This window comes from Pinus tabuliformis, chromosome Q (assembly GCF_031772625.1).
Source record: "Pinus tabuliformis cultivar Carrire ecotype Pingquan chromosome Q, CPIR1, whole genome shotgun sequence".
NCBI lineage: Eukaryota > Viridiplantae > Streptophyta > Pinopsida > Pinales > Pinaceae > Pinus > Pinus tabuliformis.
In genome coordinates this window covers 1,039,745,271-1,039,771,030 of record NC_142296.1, presented here as the reverse complement: position 1 = coordinate 1,039,771,030, position 25,760 = coordinate 1,039,745,271, and the positions used below count along the sequence as shown (strand labels likewise).

The window sequence follows — 25,760 nt, the reverse complement described above, 5'->3', positions numbered from 1 at the left end:
GTACATTCTTAAGATATGCGCAACGGTCATTTTGAGAACCTTTGTCTATTCAATCTGTTCACCAATTTGGTGGTGGAATATAGTGGATTTGGTCAACTTGGTGTCCATCACTACCATTGTTTTCTCCATGTCGAAGTGCCTTGCCATTCATCTATAACGTGCCTTCCAAATTATCTTCTCAAGCGAACACGGACATGGTGTAGATGGTGTGATGTAGCAGGGTAATTTTTCCCTAGGTTTTTCTTATAACAAATTTTTCTTTCTAGTATAGTAGGGGCATTCAATACAACAACCAATTTGTCCTTTCTTTTCCAGTGATACAAAGAATAAATAATTCCACCTTTGTAGAGATAACACCATATTTTGACAAGTCAAATGTATTGTCCAATAATATATCAACCAACAACATAAATCCAGTTCACAGTTATAACGCTCAATTAACAAGTAATCCAGTTCACACCAATTAACCAATATTGTAATTTTAGTTCACATTCATAACAATTATAGTTTTACACAAATAATGTATAAATCTTAAGCCTCGAGTTTTCTATCCTTGGCGTCAGACTTTAAAGTAAATAAAGAGTACCCTGGGCCGAGCGTGGTCATTAATCCAAGCAGAGCTCTTGATCTTTGTCCCTTGTTAAAAACTGCACATTGAAATTACAGAGAGTCATAACCTGTTCGTACCTATCCATGCTATAGATCGTTTGGATAGTCTCAAGATCTTCTTGGAGCCACGGTCCCTCACCATTGGACAGTGATCTTGTCGAACGATGGATTGCATGAGCTGTATAATTTCGGGATCTTCTTGGAGCCACGGTCCCACACCACCAAACAGTGATTGTTGTCGAATGATAAATCATGCATTCTGTATAATTTTGGGATCTTATTGAGCCACGGTCCCACACCACCGACAACTACTTTGTCAAATGATAGACCGAAATCTTCAGCACCAAAAACCTTAGAACAACATCCAATTCATTGCGGACTTGATTCCTTACTTCGTTGGTTACCTTGCACGGGACTAGAGTTTGGACCACCCAAACATCCCTCTAGAATTTCACTACGATGTGTCATCAAGACTTGGTACTGCGGAAGCAATCTGCCTTGGCTCTTTCGCAGGCCTGTCCAGGAAAGTACAGTGACCTTTGTTGATCACAGATGAAGTCCCAAAGATTTTGCCTTCCCCCCTGCCTTCAGAGAAAACTCCTGCACCAAACAGAAATTGAATCTTGTCCTCCAGATAATTTTTTGTTGATCTTCATTTCCCTGTACCAAGATAGAAAATAAAGAATAAAAAATTTCAACTAGGGTGGAATCTTTCACCACCGAAATTGACAGGGGTAAGGGGGGGTCTTAAGACCCTCAGAGCCTCAGGTTCAAAAATAGAGACAAAATATCCAATCCAATCATGATCCAAATGAATCCAATCCTCTCGAATTTATAGACTTCTTTGATGGGCTCTCCTTTCTTAATTGATTGAGTAAACTTTACTCTAAGCCCCAAACTTTGGTTTTTTTTTGCCCAGCAGCCCCAAAAATTGCCCAAAATTGGAAATTTTAGGGTTTTCCCCATTGATTGAGGACTGTAGCCTACGGGGATTGATAAGCAATTTCGTCCTTTTTTGCACTTAATTTTGCGGGAACATTACAGTCCCCCTTTATCGACATTGCTTGTCCTCAAGCAATGACAAGTTTGTTGTGGCTCCTTCAACTCCTTCCTTTAGAGCATGTTCCCTGGTTTTCTTATTCATTTCTGTTTCTTCATCAACAAATTCGATATTTTCTTCAAACAAAGACAATATTTCTTTGCTAGCTCCTTGGCTTCTGCCTCCTTTCGTAGTTCAAGAACAGAGGTACCTTGAATTGTCTCTTTGCCAATTACATGATCTGTTTTTGTCCTTTAGCCTTGGCCTGTACAAGCCAATTTTAAATTAACACCTGCCTCTAATGGATTTCCGATGTCCATTTCAAAAGGATTGTTTTTTCTGAACAAATTTTTGCCAGACTTGCCCTCAATATCGGTTATATTTCCCCATCCCACCTAATCAGGAGGCTTAATAGAAAATACATCAATACTTCTTTCAACATATTGAGGGAAGGTCATATTGTCAGATATATCAATCTTCTCCATCTCTGAAGTCAAATCATAATTTAAGGTGTATACTGTCTTGGCCCCTATATCTACACCATTTGAGGTCCGTTTTGGAGAAGTGGCTGTATCTTCCAAATTCCCTTCATCCCTCAACACAATTTCATCATTACCACTGCTGCTACCAACCCTATTAGTTGATGTAATTGTGTTGTTTGCTAAGAGTATGAATTCCTTCACGAGCATGTTTGAATGCTTGTTCTCATAAAGCATACTTACACACGGCAGACCATCCTTGTCTAGAACAAACACAAGCTTAGAGCTATCTAGCCTCAAAGCCCCTTTTTCAAACTTTTTCTCCCTGCTCTGTCTAGCAATTTTATGCAGATTATAAACACCTGCAACAATGTCTTGCCAGCCAAATAGTCCCTGTAGTTCTGGATAGCACTTTTTACTGCCATTAGTTTTACTGTAGTCAAAGATGCCTTCTATAATTTCCTGTGCCTGTTGATAGGAAAGCTTGTAGCACGAACAATTTATTGTCGGCCCAATCCAGTGATCCAGAATGTCCCCTGAAGGATGAATATCCCGCATAACTGAGAAGGTTAGTCTATCAATTCCTGGGTTCAATGAGCACAGTTCTTCATAAAGAAGACGAGGCAACATTGGTAGCATATACTGGATACTTGTAGAACAGTCTTGTGCCTCTCTATCCAACATAGTCTCGAGATGGACAAAGTAGGAAACATTTGCAATATGGACTCCCATTCTCATGACACCATTCCCTAGGTTTTTAATTGGCAATGCATCATCTACATCCTTTGCATCTGGAGGATCAATTGAGAATATGTGGAAATTTCCCATATCTCTCCTCACTTTAAACTCCTCTATAGGTATTTTCCATGGAACCTCTGGTAGACAAGTCAACACCTCAGATGGAGAAATAGCACTGTGAGTTGTGTGCTCAAAAAATGCCGCAGTTTGTACTTTAATTCCTCCGCCTTGTCCCAGATTATGCTTGACAAATGCAAGAGGAAGGTAACTCTCTGGTCTCCATACCTTATTTGAAGCAACTACCAACTTGCTTTCTAGTGTGAGGTCACCTTTTTGCAACCGGTTCTTCAGCTTGCCTGGTAAAATGTTCACTGAGACAGTCATTTTTGGAAATCTGGAATCTGTAGGTACCAACTTGATAGAACTTCCCTTATTGTGTGATGTCGATCTTTTGCAACTACTCTCTGGCATTTTCTCACTTCTGGAGCATCCTCCCCTTGGTCCTTCCTTATATGCAAGCCACCTTTTAGCTTCAAGAAAACCAATTACTGCCTCATGACATGAAGATTTTTTTAATGATGCCTATCACTCCATCAGTGGGTTGTTTATTTGGTAGTGAGTTCATAGTCGGAGCAACAGTTGCTAATGCCTCTGCCAACTTATCTTATTGGTCATGGCTACACCTAACTTCAGATGATTCACTCCTTGACAAATACTGCTCAGCAGTTTGATATGAAGTAGCATTACATAATGTACTAGTTGTTGCTTCATTAGCATATGCACTCTTGTTAATACAGAAAGCAGTATGGTCAATATCTGACCCAGCATTTTGATCACTTGCATTTGAATTATTATTCATTAGCAACTCGGGACAGTTAGATTTTTCCGAACTATCTACCTTCGATTTGGCTTTTAAAGATTCCTTGCTTTCTAGAAACATGTTGTTGGCAGCCCCAAAATCTGAGTCATTTTTCGCTTGTTTGAAGCACAATTCAGTTTGGCCCAAGGAAATCCTGGGTTATGTTTATAATCAAGGTGTGTGCTATCCTTTCCCAACTCTGTGGAACCTTCCTGACCAGGATGCCCAACGCTATCTATACTTGAGCACTCGTCAATCTTAGGGGCAACTTGTCCATCAATGTCTTTCACAAGATCTGTACCACTTTCTCCATCAAATTGTTCATCCAAACCCATATCATTATCACATTTAATGGGTGGAACAACTGTGGCAACTAAGGTTAGCATTCCATCTTCCTGTTGATGGCTGGAAATTCCATCACGATCATTGTCTATAGAATAGGATACTTCAGTCACAGTGCCTATTGACTTCAACTGTCATTGTTGGTAATACTGCTGAGTGCTGGTTGCAGAGCAGTTTGTCCATTTAATGACCTTTCTGAACTTGTAGTTCAAATGCTCACAGAGTTCAAGGAATCATCTACTAAATATCTCTCACCTTCATTCCTTTCCTTTTTTTAGGGGGATACAGCCACATCCATGCTTTTGCCACTGCCTTAGTTTCTCTTGTACTCGACTTGTTTTTCTTGCCACTATTCCAGAAATCGTCCCAACTTTTCTTTCTTATATGTTGGGTTATTTTGTTATATTCTTCTAGTCTTCTGTTCCATTCTTGCATCCTGTTAATATTTTTGGCTTGCTGCTCTTCCATTTTCCTAAAAATCTCTGCTTGCTGTTCGTCCAACTTTCTCCAAGATTCTGCATACCTGTGCCAAAAATCTGCTTTTGGTGGTTCCATTTTTAAATACCATCCAGGCTGGCAAGATCTCTGCTCTGATACCACTGTGATGTAACAGGGTAATTTTGCCCTAGGTTTTTTTTTTATAACAAATTTTTCCTTCTAGTATAGTAGGGGCATTCAATACAACAACCAATCTGTCCTTTCTTTCCCAGTGATACAAAGAATAATTTATTCCAACTTTGCAGAGATAACTCCATATTTTGACAAGTCGAATGTATTGTTCAATATTATATCAACCAACAACGTAAATCCAGTTCATGGTTATAACACTCAATTAACACGTAATCCAGTTCACACCAATTAACCAACAGCGTAATTTTAGTTCACATTTATAACAATTACAGTTTTTACAAAAATAACGTATAAATCTTGAGCCTCAAGTTTTCTAACCATGGTGTCAAACTTTAAAGTAAATGAAGAGTACCTTGGGCTGAGTGTGGTCTTTAATCCAAGCAGAACTCTTAATCTTTGTTCCCGGTTAAAAACCACACACTGAAATTACAGAGTCGTAACCTGTTCGTATCTATCCGTGCTACAGATCCTTTGGATAGTCCCAAGATCTTCCTGGAGCCACGGTCCCACACTGCCAAACAATGATTGTTGTTGAACGATAAATCATACGTTCTGTATAATTTCAGGATCTTCCTGAGCCATGGTCCCACACCACTGGCAATGACTGTTGCCAAATGATAGACCGAAGTTTTCGGCACCAAACACCTTAGAACAACATCCAACCCGCTGCAGACTTGATTCCTTACTTCGCTGGTCACCTTGCACGGGACTAGAGTTTGGACCACCCAAACATCCCTCCAGAATTCCACTACGATGTGCCGTCAAGACTTTCTACTGCGGAAGGAATCTGCCTTAGCTCTTTCGCAGATTTTTCTAGGAAAGTACAGTGACCTTTGTTGATCACAGGTGACATCCCCAAGTGTTGGAATTTCGAAGTCTAACTATTAGAAATCCTTCCTGTACTTTCTGATTTATTTCTTCCTACTTGTTCTGTTAATTAACAAGTTATTTACCATGTAAATACTGAAAATAAATACAAGTACAGTCTCAACACATACAGACCGTCAACTGAAGGAAAAAATAAGCACACAAGTGACACCGTTATTTTTGGACTAATGTCCCCGGAAAAACCCAATGCGGGAAAACCAGTGCAGCTATTTGAGGGTTTTATTATTAAGCAGTTTCAGAATACAATCTGGGTGCCAGAAATAGCTCACCCAACAGAGAATGCCCTCGATAGTAGTACCTCTCAGTCGGAGACAGATATCAGCCCCAATCTGCCCCACGAAATCTCTTAGCGTCAGCCTCTAGGGTATGCGTCAGCGTCTCTAGCCTAGTGTCAACCACTCGGGTCTCTGTGTCAGCCTCTGAAGCCTTTGTGTGTCCCACGCTGGCCCTCCTCCGGGTTTGCGCAATTCCTGGCTGCCTCTGCGTGGCCTCTGGCTGCTTTTGCGTGGCCTCTAGTTGGCTCTGCGTCAACCCTCTCCTGGCTTCTGCGCTGATGCTCCCGGTACTATCTCTGCCTTTCTGCAACTGCATTCACTGCCCCTCAACTGCAACTCTGATCACTCCTTTGATTTCCTCAGCAAGCCCTGCCCCAGAAAATTGAATTCTTGATCAACTTGGTGTGTTCTCCAAGTGAACCTCAAGCCTCCTCTTATACTTTTCTTGTTGACAATTCAACGGTCGAGATTAAGTCTCTAATCAACGGCTAAGATTAGATCTGGCTTGATCCATGACTTTTGGACCATTCTAACTCAGTTTTATATTAATTCACATTAATATTTTATTTTCCCTAAGTTTAGACTTAGGGACTCCATTAAAAATATTAATTATTTTAATATCTCCCAAACTGGTTAGATTCTGCCCAAACCATTTTTGGGTAATGGAGATCTCATGTGTTTTAGCCTCTCCACCAATTTTCGTGGCTACAACACATCTGATGCTACCCCAAATCAACACTCCCTCTTAGCGAGGACTGTGCTCTAGTAATACTCCTCACTGAGCATCAACCTGATCATCCGACATCGGTCCCTGTGCTGATGCTAGGCCTGTTTCTCAACATCCTCTGCACTGCTGCATCATGTACTACTACCCATGGCCTTGCCACTGCCACTGATGCATCTGTAGGACAGTGCCCTCTACATCTGTGCTGTTGCCCATGGCCCTGCCACTGCCACTGCTGCATCTGCACTGCAACCCCTCTCATCATGTTGCATTGTGCTGCCCATAGCACTGCGACTGCTAATTGCTGCACTGCAACTCAGTTACTGAGAAGTAAGTAATTGATCTCCCAACTTTGGCATCCGTCAGTCTTGTTACTCCTTTTCGGGGCTCCCGTAGCAAGGTATAATCCAAGAGGTTGGGTACCTCGAGGATCCTGACCCTCATCGCCTATAGTCCGTCTGACTACAACTTGATGTCTCCCCACTTCTTATCTCGAGGTGCATGAGCGCTCATGGCACAGTCATCATCTGTTTCCACTTCTTTCTCTGCCCTTGCTGGCGCAGCCTTGGTCTCATTAGCCTCTCCCTTGCTCTTCTTCCTCGGACACTGGCTCGCATAGTGACCCAGTGCCCCACAGTGGAAGCATTTGACCTTTGAGAGGTCCTTCTTCTTTTGTTTCTCCTGCTTTCCCTCAGATGCTAGGGCAACATCCTCATCTTCCTCCTTCTTGATTCTAATGCCCTTGCCGTTGCTTCTCGCCTTGGTTAGCTTTCTGATCTCTTCTTGATGAAGAGCCGCCCACAGTTCCTCCCAATCTGGAAGGGTCGACCTGCCCAGTATGCTCTAGACAAATACCTCCCAATCCTCTTAGACTGCGTTCAATGCGGCCCTCACCATCATCTCCTCATCCGACGTGGCCCCTATGGAAGTTAGCTGATCTCGGATCTCCTTCAATCGAACGAGGAAGTTGTCTATCTGTTCTCTCATCTACATCTAGTATGACCGCAGTTGATTTTCCAGTAGCATCTTCCTTTGCACGGAAGTATGCTGATACAATTTCATCAAGGCCTCCCACATCGCATTTGCTGTGTCCTTTTCGACAATATGTGGTATTAAATGGTCCTTGACCCCGTCAAGGATGATGCTCTTGGCCCTCGCCATTGCCACCTGGTACTTTTCGTTCTCATTCGAGTCAACTGGGATCGCTATCGTGTTTAAGGCGAAGTGCTTGAGACGATTTCTGTCTAGAACAGATAAGATCCTGGCCTTCCCAGACTACGAAGTTTGAGGCTTTGACCAGTCTGTCTTGATCTCTTACCCAGTTCACTGCCATTTCACTGCTCCTCTTTCAACTCTTCCGAGTCTCTCTACTTCCCTCCTGGAAGTTCTCAGTGTGACTCCCTCGGAGCTTCGATTTCCCTCCTGGAAACCTCTCTGCCAATGTCGAGATGCCCCCACTCTAATCGTTAGTGCAACTGCACCACTGATCCGGATTTCTTGGCTGGAAATCCTCAGCAAAAACTCCCTCCTCCTTGGTCTTGCCCTGCTAGGTATTGTTCCGACCACAGTACCCCACCAATGTCACTCCGCAACTTACCCATAACCTCCTATGCCCCAACAAACTGAAGGTTAGAGCCTCTAGGCTCTACGCAATCCCGACATCAGCAAAATCAGCACCTCCTGACCACGGGCGTCAATCCTTCCTCACTGAGAAAGATGACCGGGCACTGCGTAGGTTAGGTCAGCACCTCTCTGCCACTGCGCTGATTCTCTTCCCGGCTCAAACTGATGACGCAGGCACTGCGTCACCCCTTTCTTGCTGCTTTTCTGCTAGGAACAACTTCTGTCACTCGGGACAACTGTTTCTGTTGTTGCCGCTCTGCTCGGCTGATGCTCTCAGTTATCCTTTGATTTGCAACCACCCTCTGATACCATGTTGGAATTTCTAAGTCTAACTATTAGAAATTCTTCCTGTACTTTCTGATTTATTTCTTCCTACTTGTTCTGTTAATGAACAAGTTATTTACCATGTAAATACTGAAAATAAATACAAGTACAATCTCAACACATACAGATCATCGACTGAAGGAAAAAACAAGCACACAAGTGACATTGTTATTTTTGGACTAATGTCCCCAGAAAAACCCAATGCGGGAAATCGGTGCAACTATCTAAGGGTTTTATTATTAAGCAATTTTAGAATACATTCTCGGTGCCAGAAATGGCTCACCCAACGGAGAATGCCCTCGACAGTAGTACCTCTCAGTCGGAGATAGATATCAGCCCCAATCTGCCCCACAAAATCTCTCAACGTTAGCTTCTAGGGTTTGCGTCAGCCTCTTTGGCCCAGCGTCAGCGTCTCGGGGCTCTGCGTTAGCTTATGGAGCCTCTGTGTGTCCCACGCTGGCCCTCCTTAGGCTCTGCGCAGCGCTTGACTGCCTCTGCGTGGCCTCTGGCTGCTTCTGCGTGGCCTCTGGCTGCTTTTGCGTGGCCTCTGGCTGCTTCTGCGTGGCCTTTAGCTGGCTCTGCGTCAACCCTCTCCCGGCTTTTGCGCTGATGCTCTCGGTACTATCTCTGCCTTTCTGCTACTGCATTCACTGCCCCTCAGCTGCAACTCTGATCACTCCTTTGATTTCCTCAGCAAGCCCTACCCCATAAAATCAAATTTTTAATCAATTCGGTGTGTTCTCCAAGTGACCCTCAAGCCTCCTCTTATACTTTTCTCGTTGACAATTCAACGGCCGAGATTAAGTCCCTAATCAATGGCTAAGATTATATCTGGCTTGATCCATGACTTTTGGACCATTCTAACTCAGTTTTATGTTAATTCACATTAATATTTTATTTTCCCTAAGTTTAGACTTAGGAACTCCATTAAAAATATTAATTATTTTAATATCTCCCAAACTGATTAGATTCTGCCCAAACCATTTCTGGGTATTGGAGATCTCATGGGCTTTAGCCTCTCCACCAATTTTCGTGGCTAGAGCACATCCGATGCTACCCCAAATCAACACAAATATTTTTCCTTCCTCGCTCCCTTCGAAGAAAACCCCTGTATCAAACAGAAATTGAATCTTGTGCCCAAACAAGTCCTCCAGATAATTTTTGCTAATCTTCAGATAGTTTCCCTCTACTAGGATAGAAAATAAAGATTAGAAAATATGTCAACTAGGGTGGGATCTTTCACCACCGAAATTGACAGGGGCAAAGAGGGGTCTTAAAACCCTCAAAGACCCCTCAGAGCCTCAGGCTAAAAAATAGAGATAAAATATCCAATCCAATTATGATCCAATTGAATCCAATCCTCTTGAATTTATACTTCTTTGAGGGGCTCTCCTTCCTTAATTGATTGAGTAAACTTTACTCCAGAGTCCAAGCCCCCAACTTTGGGTTTTTTGGCCCAACAATGCCAAAACTTGCCTAATTGGAAATTTTGGGGTTTTCCCCTTTATTGAGGACTGTAGCCTATGGGGATCGATAGGCTATTTCGTCCTTTTTGGCACTTAATTTTGTGGGAACATTACAAATGGCATAAAGTTTCATCTTTCATACGAAAGTGTGAGATTGGTTTACCTATGTCCAATGTCTGATAGGTAATAGCGAAGTCGGGGTCGTTGCATAAAATTGGGGCCACCCGTAAGTCTAGTGTTGATGAGAATTGAACTTATGGTCAATGCTGCAATTACAGGTCAACTAATGTAGTTTGTAACTTGAATTGTATTGCCTTTCTTGTACTTGATGTTTAGGTGGAATTGTTGCAAGTATGTGGACCACTTATAATTGTGGTCATTCTGTAACTTTCCTAGGGTTTGCATGAACTGCAAAAGATTGTGATCAGTGTGGATGATTGTCTCTTTCTCTAGAATGTGATGCTTCCATTGGTGACAAACTTGCATAATGAGGCATATGTGAGGTATTTGCAAATTGCATTGGAGATTGTTTCATGATAATAGGCCACTAGAAATCCATGGTGAATAAGGACTGCATCAACAACATAATTTGAAGAATCTATCTCAATCTGGAAGGGTTATTGTAGGTTTGGTAGAGTGAGTATTGGTGTTGAAGAAAGGCGGTGTTTTAGGTGCCTGTATGCTTTGTTTTTTGACTTGACCCAAATGAACTTGGCTTTGGCTCCACCCTTCATCACTTGGCTTAGGGGTTAAGCAATATGAGAGAACCCTAACATAAATTTGCAATAGAAGTTGGTGAGGCCCAAGAAAATTCAAGGCTTTGTTAAAGTTGTCAGGGTTGGTTGATTGTGAATGACTTAGATCTTCGCTAAATACACATGCACATGGTGTTTCATCCGTGATGTATCCTGGATATTGAATTCTGCATGTTGAATGAGCATTTCTTCAGTTTGGGACATAACTTCTGTTGACACAGGGTGCACAAGACCCATTGAATGTGTTGCAAATGTTTTGCCTACATTTTTGCTAAAGATGAGGATATCATCCAAATATATGAATGCATAAGAATTCATGAATGACCACAAGATATCATCCTTCATCCTCGTGAACATTGTTGGAACATTAGTCAAGCCAAAAGGCATGACCAACCAGTTGAAAAGGCCTTTCTAGACTTGAAGGTAGTCTTCAATACATCAATTTGCTTAATTGGTACCTATTCATGGTCTGAATTTAGATCAATCTTACTGAAAATCTTGGTGCCCTTGAGCTAATCAAGAAGATCACCAAGCTGAGTAATTAGATATTGGTTCTTGACCATGATTTTGTTCAGAGCTTTGTAATCGACACAGGATCACTATGCGCCGTCCTTGTTTTGAACTGACACAATCAACCTGTTGTGAGGTGAGGAGCTCAGTCGAACGTGGTGCTTTTGGATGAGCTCTTTAATCTGGAGTGCATTTGTCTATTGGACCATTATGTAAAGGAGGGTACCAGATCAATTGAATGCTTGACTTGTAGTACATAGGTACCCTTGCAAGTGAAGTGAAGATATCTTTGTATTTTTCCACTCTCTTGTCCACCGGGTTTTGTTATGTAGAGAGGCCATGTGCAAAGGTTGTGGTGGTTGTAGTGATTGTTTATTCACTTTTTGACCATTTCATGATATGATAAATTTTTGTTTTGAGAGATCACCTTCCTACATTGTTTCGTTGAGATCATAGAGATTGTAGTACTTAGCTATCTCTAGTATCTTGTAGAGTTAACCTCCCAAAGTAACAACGCCACTATAGGGATTAGACTCATAAACAACATTATGCTTCCACATATAGGGTTGTCCTAAAATAACATCACAAAACTTCAAGTGGGGCAACATTAGAAAATACCTCATCTTTGAAGGGCTTGATATTGTAGGGTAGGAGACAATATTGATTGATGTGGATGTCTCATCTTTGGCTCAACCAGCCAATGGTGTATGGTTTGGGGTGTGGCGTATAAGAAACTTCAATGTCTTGATGACCTTTGTTGAAATTATGTTCTTCTGGCTACTGTTGTTAATAACGAAATGTAACGAACTTCCCTTCACCCACATCTATGAGTGGAGGAGGCTCTCCCCTTGCTTAAGTCCCTTTGGTTCTTTTGATTTGATATTTGTGGTTGCAATGGTAACATTGTGTTTCGCAACAATGATTTGATTTGATTTACTTTGAGGATTCTAGCTCAGCCAATGATGACTGCTTTGAGTAGCATTTGTACTAAAGTATTTTGTGGAATTCACACAATTTTCCAATGTCCTCCTTTGATTTCTTGTTACCCTTCTTTGCATGTGGCTTAGATTGGTCGTCTTGAGCTAGGCTATCCTTTTTTTGTCATTTGTTGTAAGTTAGGTTTGCCTTTACCATGCTTCCGTTGTGGCAAATTTATAGAGTCAAACTCCTTATTCTTTTGCTTGATTTTGACAACATCTTGATAAGCGACTCCTAGTGAGGGTATTTTGAATAACTCCTTTTGGATATAATTGTATAGGACATTACTGTACTTTTGAACCAAGTGTTTCTTGGAGTCTTTGATGCCCATCTTTGAGCACAGGGTATGGAAGATATTGGTGTACTTGTACATCTTGTGTACTAGTCATCATAGTTTCTAATAGGGTGGAAATCCTTCTTGAAGGCATCAGCGAAAGTCACCCAAGTGAGTTTTGTCCTAAATGTTGTAGACCTATCTTCAACATGTCTCTCCCAATGATTGTCACACCAATCTTTGACATGGAGAAGGGACTTAAGGAGCAAGAAAGTGATATTTTGGTGGTTAGAATAATCTTGAATGGAATAATAACCCTCTAAAAGATTTAACTATTTATCTAAAGCATTTTTGTTTATCTGGCCTTCAAATATAGGATTGCCAAACTAACTTGTACCTTGAAGGGTGCTGCACTTCAAAAATGATGTTTATTGAAGTTGCCTCTATTGTTATTGGAAAATATTGACGATTTTGGGCAAAATTATCCATCATCTTGTTTGTTTGTTGTTTGAGGGCTTCCTTGAGCAATAACTTGATAGGATCTCTTGCTTTGCCACCTCTTTTCTACCACCATGGGAGGTTGCTTAGGTTTGTGAGAGTGGTCTTCCCCAAGTTCAATTAGTTTGAGACCCAACTCCTTATACATTGACTTTTGATTGCTTTGATACCATTAATCTAAGTTATGTAGAGAACGAAATAGAGGTAGAAATATAAATGGAAACATATAGTTATTGTAGACTGTATAACAATATAATGAAACAATAATTCTATTAATGAATGAAATTGAAGAAAACTATAAAATGTAAAGCAATATAAACTAGTTAGAGTGGTGATAGCTTATCTTTGAAGGGAGGTTTGTTTGATATGCCAATTCGTAAGAAGACATTACAAGAGGCCAAGATTGCCTTTTTAACTTAAAGTATGAACCTATAAGATGCAAAAACCTAAAGATGCAAAACCCTAACCCTAGGAGATGATGTGGCAAAAGGGATGTGGGCCCTGTTGCCACACAATCTAGTAGTGGTCCTAGAAGGGGTACCAAAGGGACAACTACTAGACCTAATGACAACAATGGGACAAGGATCCACTGTCACCTCAGTTAATGTCCCCTGCTCTTTACGGACTTTCACCAATGGGAGGAGTCCTGGTATTAAGGAAATCACTAGAATAATAAGATCAATGGCTAGGTATGGTGTGATTACTAAAGCCCATTCAAGGTAGAGGTTCAGATAATGATTTGTTTGCTTTAGAGGCAAGAAAATGGCTCTCCAAGAAAGGCTTATGAGGATGCTTAGACCTAGGATGAAGAGATACTCAATGCAAGGGATATACCTAGACCAGAGCTTCCTAAGGGTATAAAAGGACCTCTCTTAGGGTTTGTGAGATAGTGATCATACAAAGATTTGGGACCACAAGAGAGACCTAGGGGATTCCAAGCAAGGCTTAGGGTTTGCAAAATCAAAGAGGAATAAGATACCCTAGGTCAAGCAAGAATAGGATAGGTCAAGGAATGGTTAACTTCCAACGAGTTTTCAAGAGTGATTGACCTATGGAAATCTGCTAACCAAAGAAGCCTAGGAGTAGAAATGATGTTGGAGCTAGGGCTCGAGATTTCTCCAAATCTAGTAGTGGGATTTGCTTCAAACTTTGAGGACACTTAGAGGAGACCCCAACGTAGTAGCATGCCAACTCGCTCTTGAAGGTGACCACCCTAATGCATTTCGCACTAGGCCCTAGTTGGCCTTCTAGAGTTTGGGAAAAAAATGAAAAAAAGTGAAAGGAATAGGTTCAGGGGTGATCAACTAGGATTAGGACCCAGTGCCTTGATAATTGGGAGAAATGGAGTCAAGACTGTCTTTGATGAGGGGACTTTGCTCTACCAAGGAGTCCAATGCAATTTTCGCTATCCCTAATGAGGCAACTACCCAACAACAAAGGAATTTATACTTTGTATGGCAAGAAATGATGGAGTTTCAAGGATGGAACAAACATGACCAACCTCTAGGAACATTCATTCACAATACCTAACATGTAATGCATGCAATACTTCAAAATCCTAGTGTTTTCATGAATTCACATTCCAATTAGGGCACATTAAGATTTGACAAGACATTCCATACATTAATCATGTAACAAAAGTAAAGAAATATCATCAAAATAACACTTACAAGGTATAACAAATATATCCATCCATCATTTTTGCATTTAGAAGCTCCAAGACAAGAATAGCGAAAATCCAAACATCAAAATGCATTAACAAGATCCAATTTCGTCCATCAATTGCAGGTTCGAATTCTTTTTACAAGAGAAATCCCAATCCAAATGATGATGATTTACAAATGAGGCTTGCTTTTATTTATATGAGCCTTAAGGGGTTCGATTTAGTCTAATTAGCCTAATAAGCCCCTAAAAACAACTTTAATGTGCAAAATAACAATCCAATTGGTGACAAGCCCACCAAATAGCTCAAAAGTACTCAACAAGCCTTCCTAATGAGGCTGAAATGATAGAATAATGGCGCATCAGAGCCATTGGAAGGCCTAGATAAGTTCTCCATGTGCCAAGATGAAGAGGAGGGCTTTCATAATGATGACCAAGGGGTTGGCCCCTTGGTTTGCAAGTAAAACATCTATGGTGCTCCCAAGTGTCTCTAGGGCACTATGAATAGTCTCATGGGTCTCCAACTAGATCGAACATGTCCATGCTCCATAAATAAGGACTAGAATGACGATACAAGCCCTCCCATGTCTCCTTGGGTGAGACAAAACCCCGTCTGAGCTCTGGATCAATTGCTAAGTGTATGGTGCAAGTATGTGGTTGGTTGGGCAACGTGGTCCAAGTGCATCATCATCTCTGTATGACTGGGGCACTAACAAGAAATACATGGTGCTGAAGAAGCCCATGGCATGGCAATCAATGCTCTTCTGTGGAGGAGGCCCATGGCTCTCAACGCTCACCCTACAAGTGCTATCGTGATTCTCTAAAGGGTTTGGATCTCATATAGGGACGCCAAGCCCAAGATGAAGACCCACCTGCAATCCTGTATTAAGATCCAATGCGTCTCCTCACCTTCCAGTACAACAATTCATAGAGCAATTGAGTAAATAAGCTTCCAAATCAGGGGTGCAAGTGGGCACTTCATAGTGGCATGCCCTTCCAAGTGGGCTTTAGAATGTACAAGTGTCCCCAAGCTCAAGAAGGAGATTAATAAAGGACCCTATTAGGTGGTTTCAACCTCTAAGGGAGTGACATGTCCATGGTACATCTGTCAAATGGCAGGTGTCGTGTGAAATAATGGAGGAATGGTGTTAAAATTGACAACTAGGGCCAAACTCCATGTGGGTCATCTTATTTATGGCAACTGATATTTTTCTTGGATTCCTCTTGTCGAGAGGTGTAGGATTGATCTAACGGTCATCCGATTCCGACATGTATTCATGGAGATGTGAATTTATTTGTATTTCTTGGCAATTTGTCAAGGTTGGCTAGCGAGTAAAGTTGTGTTGCACACTCCTAGCTAAACCCCAACGTGGCATATAAATAAAAGAGACCTTGAGGCATTAGTTCACTCATCTCATCCTCACATCTCTTCTCTCTTCTTGTCTCTCGGGTATACAAAGGAAAGAGGACGCAACTCTCACGTGGGAAAGAGGATGCAACTCTCACGTGTGAAAGAGGACGCACCAGGGCATCATTGTGAGAGGATGCAGTTAGGGCGGCAAGGACGCAGGATGGTACAACAATCTTGTTTGGGGTGATTTAGGCCTGCGTTGACCAACATATTGCCCCCATTGACTGCGGCTTTGTGTGGGCAACCTCTCCTAGGCTAGTGACAACCTGCATTGACTTGTTGAAGAGCTGATTTGGGATAGCCTTGACTGGTTAGGGCTGGCTGCAGTATGCTGTAGCATTGACTGCTATTTTGACCATATTATGTTCACTGTTTTGGGATGCTTTCACTGCTGTTGGAGACTGAGTTCTCCTAGGTTGTCTTGGACACATTTGGGAGTTGTTTGATCACCCTTGCTATTGCTGTTCAAGTGTTTCATTACTGCTGTTGTAAATCACAGATTTGTGATATTGTACTATCTCTCTCGCTTTGCTGAATTATTGAAGAATATAGAAGAATTGATCAAAGGGTTTCCCCGCATTGGGGTTTGTCCCTGGCTAGCGCCACGTATTGTGTTTCTTGTCTTGGCTTGTCTTTTGTTGTTTTCATTTATGTTCTATTAGCATTTTACTTTCATGTTAATGTGATTGCTATACTGGAAATTGACATTGGGCTAATAAGAAGAATTGAAGTAAACTGCTCTTAAGCATAGAACATACCATAATTTAACATGGCATCAGAGTTGAGGTGAAGACAAAGCCCAAGCAAGAGCAAGAGCAAGAGCAATCACCGAAGACAGTTGGAAAAAGTCAAAAGGCTTCATGTGTTCCTCATCACACTTCCTCGCCGAAGACAAGCTCAATGAGAAGTTTGACTATCACAGATGGAAGATGTCTCTTGATTTGGCATTGGAAGAGCAAGAACTGTTGGACTATGTGAGAGGCAAAATTATGGAGCCTCCATCAAATGCACTGGCTGCTACAAGGAACAAGTACACTAAGGGTGAAGTCAAAGCGAAGAAGATCATTTGGGACTCTATTGACAAGCATCTGGTGGCCTACGTTTTTGAGTTGAACACCTCCAAGTAGATCTACGATAGACTGGTAAGCTTGTTTAAAGTTAGTGATGCAAATCAATTTTTGTTCCTCAAAAATAAGCTGAAGGATATTAAGAAGGGCAAGGATGCAAATATTCAATCCTACTTCTTAAGGATCACTGAGATCAAGAATGATCTCCTATCGATTGGAGAAGTCATTGCTGACAGGGATTAACTATCACTACTCTTGGAGGGCTCCCATCTGAATAGTATGTATTTAGAACCACTCTTCTCAACAACAATTTTTTTTGGGATTTGCGGAATTGATGGGAAGATGCATTCAAGAAGAGACAAGGATGGTGGAGCAAGAAATGCCTTCAAGCAAAGGCAACCCCACTACTTTCTCCTCTCAAGCCAAAAGAAGAAATAATTCTTGGTCTAAAGGTCACTTCAAAGGAAAGACCGGATCGAAGGGTGGAAGGAAGGGAAGACGCTTCACTTGCAATAAATTTGGCCACTATGCAAGGAAGCGTCCAAATAGGAAGGACACATCTCATGACGATGATCAAAATCACTCCCGAGGCAACTCCAGCCACAATCAAAGGAATGGCAGGTTCATTGGTAAAGGAAAGAGAAATGCGGGAAATCAAGGAAGTGGTCAAGCCTCCAAGAACGCAAGGAACTCCAGGTATGAATCAAATGTTGTTAACAATAAGCAAGATGAATATTATCTAATATCGGCCCTCTCCACTACCTCTCCTCCGGACTCGTTGGGAAATTGGCTTATTAATAGTGGTGCCTCAAGGCACTTCACTGGTTACAAGGAAGCTCTCTCTAATATGATAGAGAAGGAGACAAACTTGGAGATTATTCTTGGAGACAATTCCACCTATCCCGTAAAGGGTGTAGGGAATGTTACTCTTCAATTAAATCAGGGTAACACAATTCATTTGCAAGAAGTCTTATATGTACCTGATCTCAAGAAGAACTTGGTGTCCATTTCGGTAATGGAAGACAAAGGCTACAAGGTGGCCTTCATTGATGGTAAGGTACGTGTGTGGAAAAAGAATTTTAAAGATGCTTTCACTCTTGGGTTTCGAGTTGACTCTTTATATCAAGTTGGAGGAAGTTTGTTGGGAGTCATGTCTTGCGACACAACTCTACAGTTTGAACTATGGCATTAGAGGTTTGCCCACCTTCATTATAAGGCTCTACCAATGTGAGACAGATGGTGACAGGGATGCCCGAGTTTAAAGTAGAGCAAGAAGGTGTATGTCCTGGATGTGCCGAAGGAAAGCTCAAAAGGGGACCATTCCCCTCTAGCCATAGCAAGACCTTTGACATTTTGTAGTTGGTTCACTTCGACATATCTAGTATGATGCCTGTGAACTCTTTGGGAGGATATCTATATTATCTCACTTTTATAGATGATTATTCTTGCAAGACTTGGATATACTTCTTGAAAAAGAAGGATGAAGTGTTCTCCTGGTTCCGTCACTTCAAAGCCTTGATCGAGAATCAAACTGAGAAGAGGATCAAGATCTTAAGGACTGATAATGGGACCGAGTATGAATCCAATGAGTTTCATGACTTTTGCAAAGAAGCTAGCATTAAGAGGGAGACCACAACACCATGCACTCCTGAGCAGAATGGTGTGGTGGAAAGGAAGAATCGTACAATTATGGAAGCTGTTCATTCCATGCTCCATGATCAAAGGCTTCCGAAGTTTCTTTGGGCCGAAGCTGCAAATACCACCGTATATGTTCAAAACTGATGCCCTCATCAAGCATTGGATTCCAAGACCCCCGAATAGATGTTCACTGGTAAGAAGCCTGATGTCTCTCATTTTAGAATTTTTGGAAGTCTGTATATTTTCATGTGCCGAAAGAGAAAAGAAACAAATTGGGTGCATTTGGAAAGAAGGGAATCATCGTGGGCTATAGTAAAAATTATAAGGGCTATAGAATCTATGTGGCTGATCAAAGGGAAGTCAAAATAAGTCATGATGTCACCTTTGACAAAGATATGGCTCTTAGCAAGGTTGACAATCTTCCTATTCTAAGGAAAGATAAAGAAGCTGACACCAGGAAGTCGGATGAGAAGGAAGATGAGACGATGCCTGATGTGGAAGAACCTATGGATCCTATTGATCCCCCTTCGCAAGTACCTTCTTCTTCTAGGAAGAGGCCCTCATGGCTTAGGGGGACACTTGATGATGCCGAAGGACATATTGCACCCAGAGGGACTTTCCGTGAAAGTAAGAAGCTAACCAGGTATTAGGGATACTTGACCATTATGAGCGCCATCATTCAAAATGAGCCTTCATCGTTCGAAGAAGCCGGGAAGCATCAAGTATGGAAGGATGCTATGAATGAGGAATACCAGTCTATCATGAAGAATGATGTCTGGGATGTGGTCCCAGACCCCAGGACAAAATAATTGTCACCTCAAAATGGCTTTACAAAATCAAGCATGGAGTTGATGGGAGTGTTGAAAAGTACAAGGCTCGCTTTGCTGCTCGAGGCTTCTCTCAAAAGGAAGGTGTAGAATATGATGAGATATTTGCACCTGTTACCCGATACACCACCATCCGCTTGATCATAGCCCTTGCCGCTTCGCAAAGATGGAACCTACATTAGATGGATGTCAAGACTGCGTTCTTGCATAGTTCGATTAAAGAGGAAGTCTATGTGCAACAACCCGAGGGGTTTGAGATTCATAATCGGGAATCTCATGTATGCAGGTTGAAGAAAGCCCTTTATGGGCTGAAGCAAGCACCCCGAGCTTGGTATGAGAGGACCGATAGCTACTTGATGAAGCTGGGATTCATTAGGAGTGAAGCCGATCCAAACTTTTACTTTAAGGTTGAAGATGATAAGCCTCTCATACTGGTGCTGTATGTTGACGACCTCTTTCTGACAGGTGCAGACCCTCTCATTCACAAATGTAAGAGGGAGTTGGATTCCGAATTTGAGATGGACCTAGGACTGATACACTATTTCCTAGGGCTGGAGGTCTGGAAAAAGCCAGGAAAGATTTTCCTATCTAAAGGAAAATACGTAGTGAAGATTTTGGAGAGATTTGGTATGGTAGACTGCAAGCCTGTGACTACCCGGATGGAGCTTAACTTCAAGAAGTTATGCGGTAGTGCTGCCGGACCTGCTTTGGATATTCTGATGCTGATTGAGTAGGCAATGTGGTGGACCAAAAGAGCACTTCTGGGTGCTGTTTCTTTTTGGGTTTTGCCTCAATATCCTGGATGAGTAGGAAGCAGAAGTCGGTGGCTTTGAGCACCGCTGAGGTAGAGTACGTTGCTGCAAGTATGGCCTCTTGTGAGGCTGTCTGGTTGAGGAAGCTCTTCAGTGAGCTGTTTTGAAATACATTGGATACTATTGTGATCCTCTGCGACAACCAGAGTGGGATTCATTTGTCTGAGAATCCTGTATTTCATGATCGCTCCAAGCACATCGATATCAGGTACCACTTTATCCGGGATATGGTACAACAAGGAGCAATAAGGCTCCATCGTATTGGGACTGATGAGCAGGTCACCGACATTCTAACAAAGCCCCTAGGAAAGGTCAGATTCTTGACTTTCCGAGAATGAGTAGGATTCATGGAGAGACCCTCTTATGAGGGTCCTGTATGATGCATACATTGAGCTCTGTGTTGGGATTTCTAAGTCTAACTGTTAGAAATCCTTCATGTACTTTCTAATTTATTTCTTCCTACTTGTTCTGTTAATTAACAGGTTATTTACCATGTAAATACTGAAAATAAATACAAGTAGATGCTCAACACATACAAATCATCAATTGAAGGAAAAACAAGAACACAAGTGAAACCGTTATTTTTGGACTAATGTTCCCGAAAAAACCCAATGCGGGAAAACCGATGTAGCTATTTGATGGTTTTATTATTAAGTAGTTTCAGAATACAATCTAGGTGCCAGAAATGGCTCACCCAACAGAGAATGCTCTCGACAGTAGTACCTCTCAGTCGGAGACAGATATTCCGGCTAAAGACCCCGGATGAACAATCCCACAACTCTCAACTCCAGTCTGCCCCACGGAATCTCCTAGCATCTGTCTCTAGGGACTGCGTTAGCCTCTCTGGCCCAACGTCAGCCCAACTAGCCCTGCGTCGGCCTCTGGAGGATCTGCGTTAGCCTTTGGAGCCTTTGCGTCACCCACGCTGGCTCTCCTCAAGGATTGCGCAGCTCCTGGCTGCCTTTGTGTGGCCTCTAGCTGGGGTGCCAGAAATGGTTTACCCAACAGAGAATGCTCTCGACAGTAGTACCTCTCAGTCAGAGACAGATATTTCGGCTAAAAACCTCGGATGAACAATCCCACAGCTCTCAACTCCAATCTGCCCCACGAAATCTCCCAGCATCTACCTCTAGGGATTGCGTCAGCCTCTCTGGCCTAGCGTCAGCCCAACTAGCCCTATGTGACGCGTCAGCCTCTGGAGGCTTTGTGTCAGCCTCTAGAGCCTTTGCGTCACCCACGCTGGATCTCCTCAGGCACTGCAAAGCTCTTGACTGCCTTTGCGTGGCCTCTAGCTGGCTCTGCATCCCTCTCTCCCGGCTTCTGCGTTGATGCTCTTGGTACCCTCTCTGCCTCTTTGCTTCTATATTCACTACCCCTCAGCTGCAAGTTTGATCACTCCTTCGATTTCCTCAGCAAGCCCTGCCCCTCAAGCCTCCTCTTATACTTTTCTTGTTGACAATTCAACGGCCGAGATTAAGTCCCTAATCAATGACTAAGAATAGTTCTGGCTTGATCCATGACTTTTGGACCATTCTAACTCAGTTTTATATTAATTCACATTAATATTTATTTTCCCTAAGTTTAGACTTAGGGACTTTTAAAAATATTAATTATTTTAATATCTCTCAAACTGGTTAGATTCTACTCAAACCATTTCTGGGTATTGGAGATCTCATGTGCTTTAGCCTCTCCACCAATTTTCATGGCTAGAGCACATCTGATGCTACCCCAAATCAACACTCTGGGAGCTCCGGGGGGCTTGGGGTACTTCTTGGAGTGACGAGCGACCATAGGGTGACTCACCCTCACCTAGTGGTGCGCTATGTATGGGGTAAATGATTCAACCTTCCCTTGTGATACCCCGTGGTGACATGTAGGCAGGATGATGGTTCATCATTCTCCTCTCGAGACATCCTACCCATGTAGTCTCAGACTCATGGGAAGTACCTCTCATTTGGCCAATGAGTAGGGAAATGAGGATAGGGACCATAGTAGTACCGATGGACGCATCGTGTATCTATTGTACTCACTATGCTAGGATGACATTGATTTGGGATCAATTGGAACTGACTTCAGGTCAGTAGGAGTGATATAACTCACTCTCTTTTGGAACTGACTTCGGGTCAGTAAGAGTGCTATTGGACACTCTCTTTTATCTGGGACTGACTTCGGGTCAGTAGAGGATGGTATGATACATTCTTGATCATTTCTTTTTCTTCATAGTTCAACAGAGCAGAGCCGAGCAATGCAGAGCAGTGCATTTGATGGCAGAGATAGTATCGACAGTCAAGTGGATTAATAGATGGAGTTCTTCCTAGTTGAGAGGGAGTGTTAAAATTGGCAACTAGGGCCAAACTCCATGTGGGTCATCTGATTTATGGCAGCTGATATTTTTCTTTGATTCCTCTCGTCAAGAGGTGTAGGATTGATCTAATGATCATCCGATTTCGACATGTATTCATGGAGATATGAATTTATTTGTGTTTCTTGACAATTTGTCAAGGTCGGCCAACAAGTAAAGTTGTGTTGCACACCCCCAACTAAACCCCAACGTGGCATATAAATAGAAAAGACCTTGAGGCATTAGTTCACTCATCTCATCCTCACATCTCTTTCTCGCTCCTTGTCTCTTGGGTATACAAAGGAAAGAGGACACAACTCTCACGTGGGAAAGAGGACGCAGTTAGAGCAACAAGGATGCAAAAAGGTACAACAATCTTGTTTGGGGTGATTTAGGCTTGCGTTGACCAGCGTATTGCCCCCATTGACTGCAGCTTTGTGTGGGCAGCCTCTCTTAGGCTAGGTACAGCCTGCGTTGACTTGTTGGAGCGCTGATTTGGGATAGCGTTGACTGGTTAGGGATGGCTGCAGTATGCTGTAGCATTGGCTGCTGTTTTGACCATATTACATTGATTGTTTTGGGCTGCTTTCACTGCTGTTGGAGACCGAGTTCTCCTAGGTTGTCCTGGACACATTTGGGAGCTGTTTGATCACCCTTGCTCTTGCTGTTCAAGTGTTTCATTATTGTTGTTGTAAATCACAGGTTTGTGATATTGTATTATCTCTCTCTCTTTGCTGAATTATTGAAGAATATAGAAGAATTAATCAAAGGGTTTCCCCACATTGGGGTTTGTCCCTGGCTAGCACCACATCTTGTGTCTCTTGTCTTGGCTTGTCTTTTGTTGTTTTGATTTATGTTCTATCAACATTTTACTTTCATGTTAATGTGATTGCTATACTGGAAATTGACATTGGGCTAATAAGAAGAATTGAAGTAAACTATTCTTAAGCATAGAACATACTATAATTTAACAACTGGGGCACCAGGGAAGGCTCCAAGCCACATGCCATGGTACAAGGGTAGCTATAACAAGGGAAGCCCACACATGGGTGTATAGATGTAGGAGGGAGCAATCGTTGTACATGAGTTACCTTGACCTTTGTTTTTCCACCCTTTTTCATACAAGGGAAGCCCACACATGGGTGTATAGATGTAGGAGGGAGCAATCATTGTACATGAGTTACCTTGATCTTTGTTTTTCCACCCTTCTTCATATGCCTTTTGCCTTTTATTGATTTTTCTTTCCTTTAATTGCTCAGGGCTCCAGGGAATGAGAGCATGATGCGTATGATAAAGCAATGAGTACCCCCTTAAGGTTGAGCAGTTCATCGCCCACCAAGGGTTGGGACAATCATGGGTTCCTTAATGATGCAGGGGGCACACATAGGGGTCCTAAGAACTAGGCTGATGGCCATAATGATAAAGGGTAGAACTCATATTCTGCTTTTGCCCACACGCTAAATTTTTATGTCCCGACCATCTTTTGCATTTTATGGTACATTTCTTGTTGTAAGTGGCCAAATTATGCTTTTAACTTTCTTTTTAGTTGTCTCAACCTCCGAGCATAGTTGCAGGAATCGCCCCCCCCCCCCCCCCCCCGGATCCTAGGCCGGAATCGCGTCCCGTACGGAAGCGTTCCGGAACCTCCAGGCGAAGCGCGATTCCAAAATTTATGAAGCGCGATTCCTGTTTTTTTAAGCGATTCCTGGAATATAGGTTGCGTTGGCCCGGATCCGCGCTTCGGAGGGCGCTTCGGGCCTCCGGAAGCGCCTCGCTTCGGCCCGGAAGCGCACGCTTCACGAGCTCCGGATCCGCGCTTCCGGAAATTTCCGCGGGTGCAGCAATGTAACTCGAATTTTTTTTAATTTTTTTTAAAAGTTAACTTGAGTTTGCATGAGGGGGTGGGTTAGGGTGAGGTTAGGGTGAGTTTAGGGTGAGTTTAGAAAAGAATAAAGCCGCCATTCTCTTCTCATTTTCTCACTTTGAGTTTATGAGAGTTGGAGAAGAGAAGAGAGGAGAGGAGAAGAGAAGAGAGGAAAGGAGAGGAGAAGAGAGGAGAGCTTGGAGGAGTGAAGAAGGAGGAGCTAGGAGAAGGAGGAGGAGCTTGGAGCAAGAGCTTGGAGGACTTCATCTACAAGAGCTAAAGAGGTAAGTTCAAACCCCAAACTCCCTTGTTTTTTTGAAAAAAAAATTGTATTTTTCTCCTCCCTCTCCTACTCTTTCCCATTGTTTCTACTTGCTCCTTTATTTACAGGTTGTCCACCAGCTATATCCATATTCCAAGATGGTGTTCTTTTGGCTTCTATGTATCATTCCACTCTTGGTTTTAATGATGGCAAGGGTGAGGAATAGAGGGGAAGAGGAAGAGGATGAACTTGGTCCTAATAGTAGTGACCCAATGTATGATGAGGAGGAAGGGTTTGAAGAGGAAGGGGATGAACTTGAAGGGGACACTGAAGCACAAGATGGGAAAGGTACATCAACACCCTTGTGGAACTATGTGACCAAACTTGAAGGGGGAAAGGGTGGTGGATCTTACAAATTTGTGTGCCCTCATGGTTGTCATGGAGGAAAACCATATACGGGTTCATATACCCGTCTGAGGAGGCATCTTTGTGGGGTGCTGGATAGTGATGAAAAAAAGGGTTCTGTGGGGGTACAAATTTGCCCAAACATTTCAACTGAACAAAGAAAAAAATACATCCAAATAGAGATGGCTGCACAACAAAAAAACAAGAAACAAAAAACTCATTCTGAATCAAGTGCAACCTCTAAATTTGGTAGTTGCCCATCTCCTCATGGTACTTCTGCAACCTCTGGAGGTAGAAAAACAATAGGGGATTTCCTTAATGTTGCTGGGAGGGATGATGTGGATGGAAAGATAGTCTGTTTTCTTTGTGCTTGCGGTGTACCATTCAATGTGCTTCGCTCTCCCTATTGGCATGACATGGTAAAGGCCATCAATGAAGCCCTAAAAGGATACAAGGCCCC

At 42.5% G+C, this 25,760-nt stretch overlaps 1 protein-coding gene and 1 pseudogene across 1 annotated transcript in view; one reads left to right on the top strand and one right to left on the bottom strand.

Annotated features, from left to right (window-relative positions):
• The window catches only part of LOC149223046 (villin-3-like), a 118,273-nt gene that overhangs the window by 14,034 nt on the left and 78,479 nt on the right, over positions 1-25,760 (top strand). The window lies entirely within an intron of this gene.
• On the bottom strand, positions 2,044-4,621 carry LOC149223047 (inactive exonuclease DIS3L2-like; annotated as a pseudogene).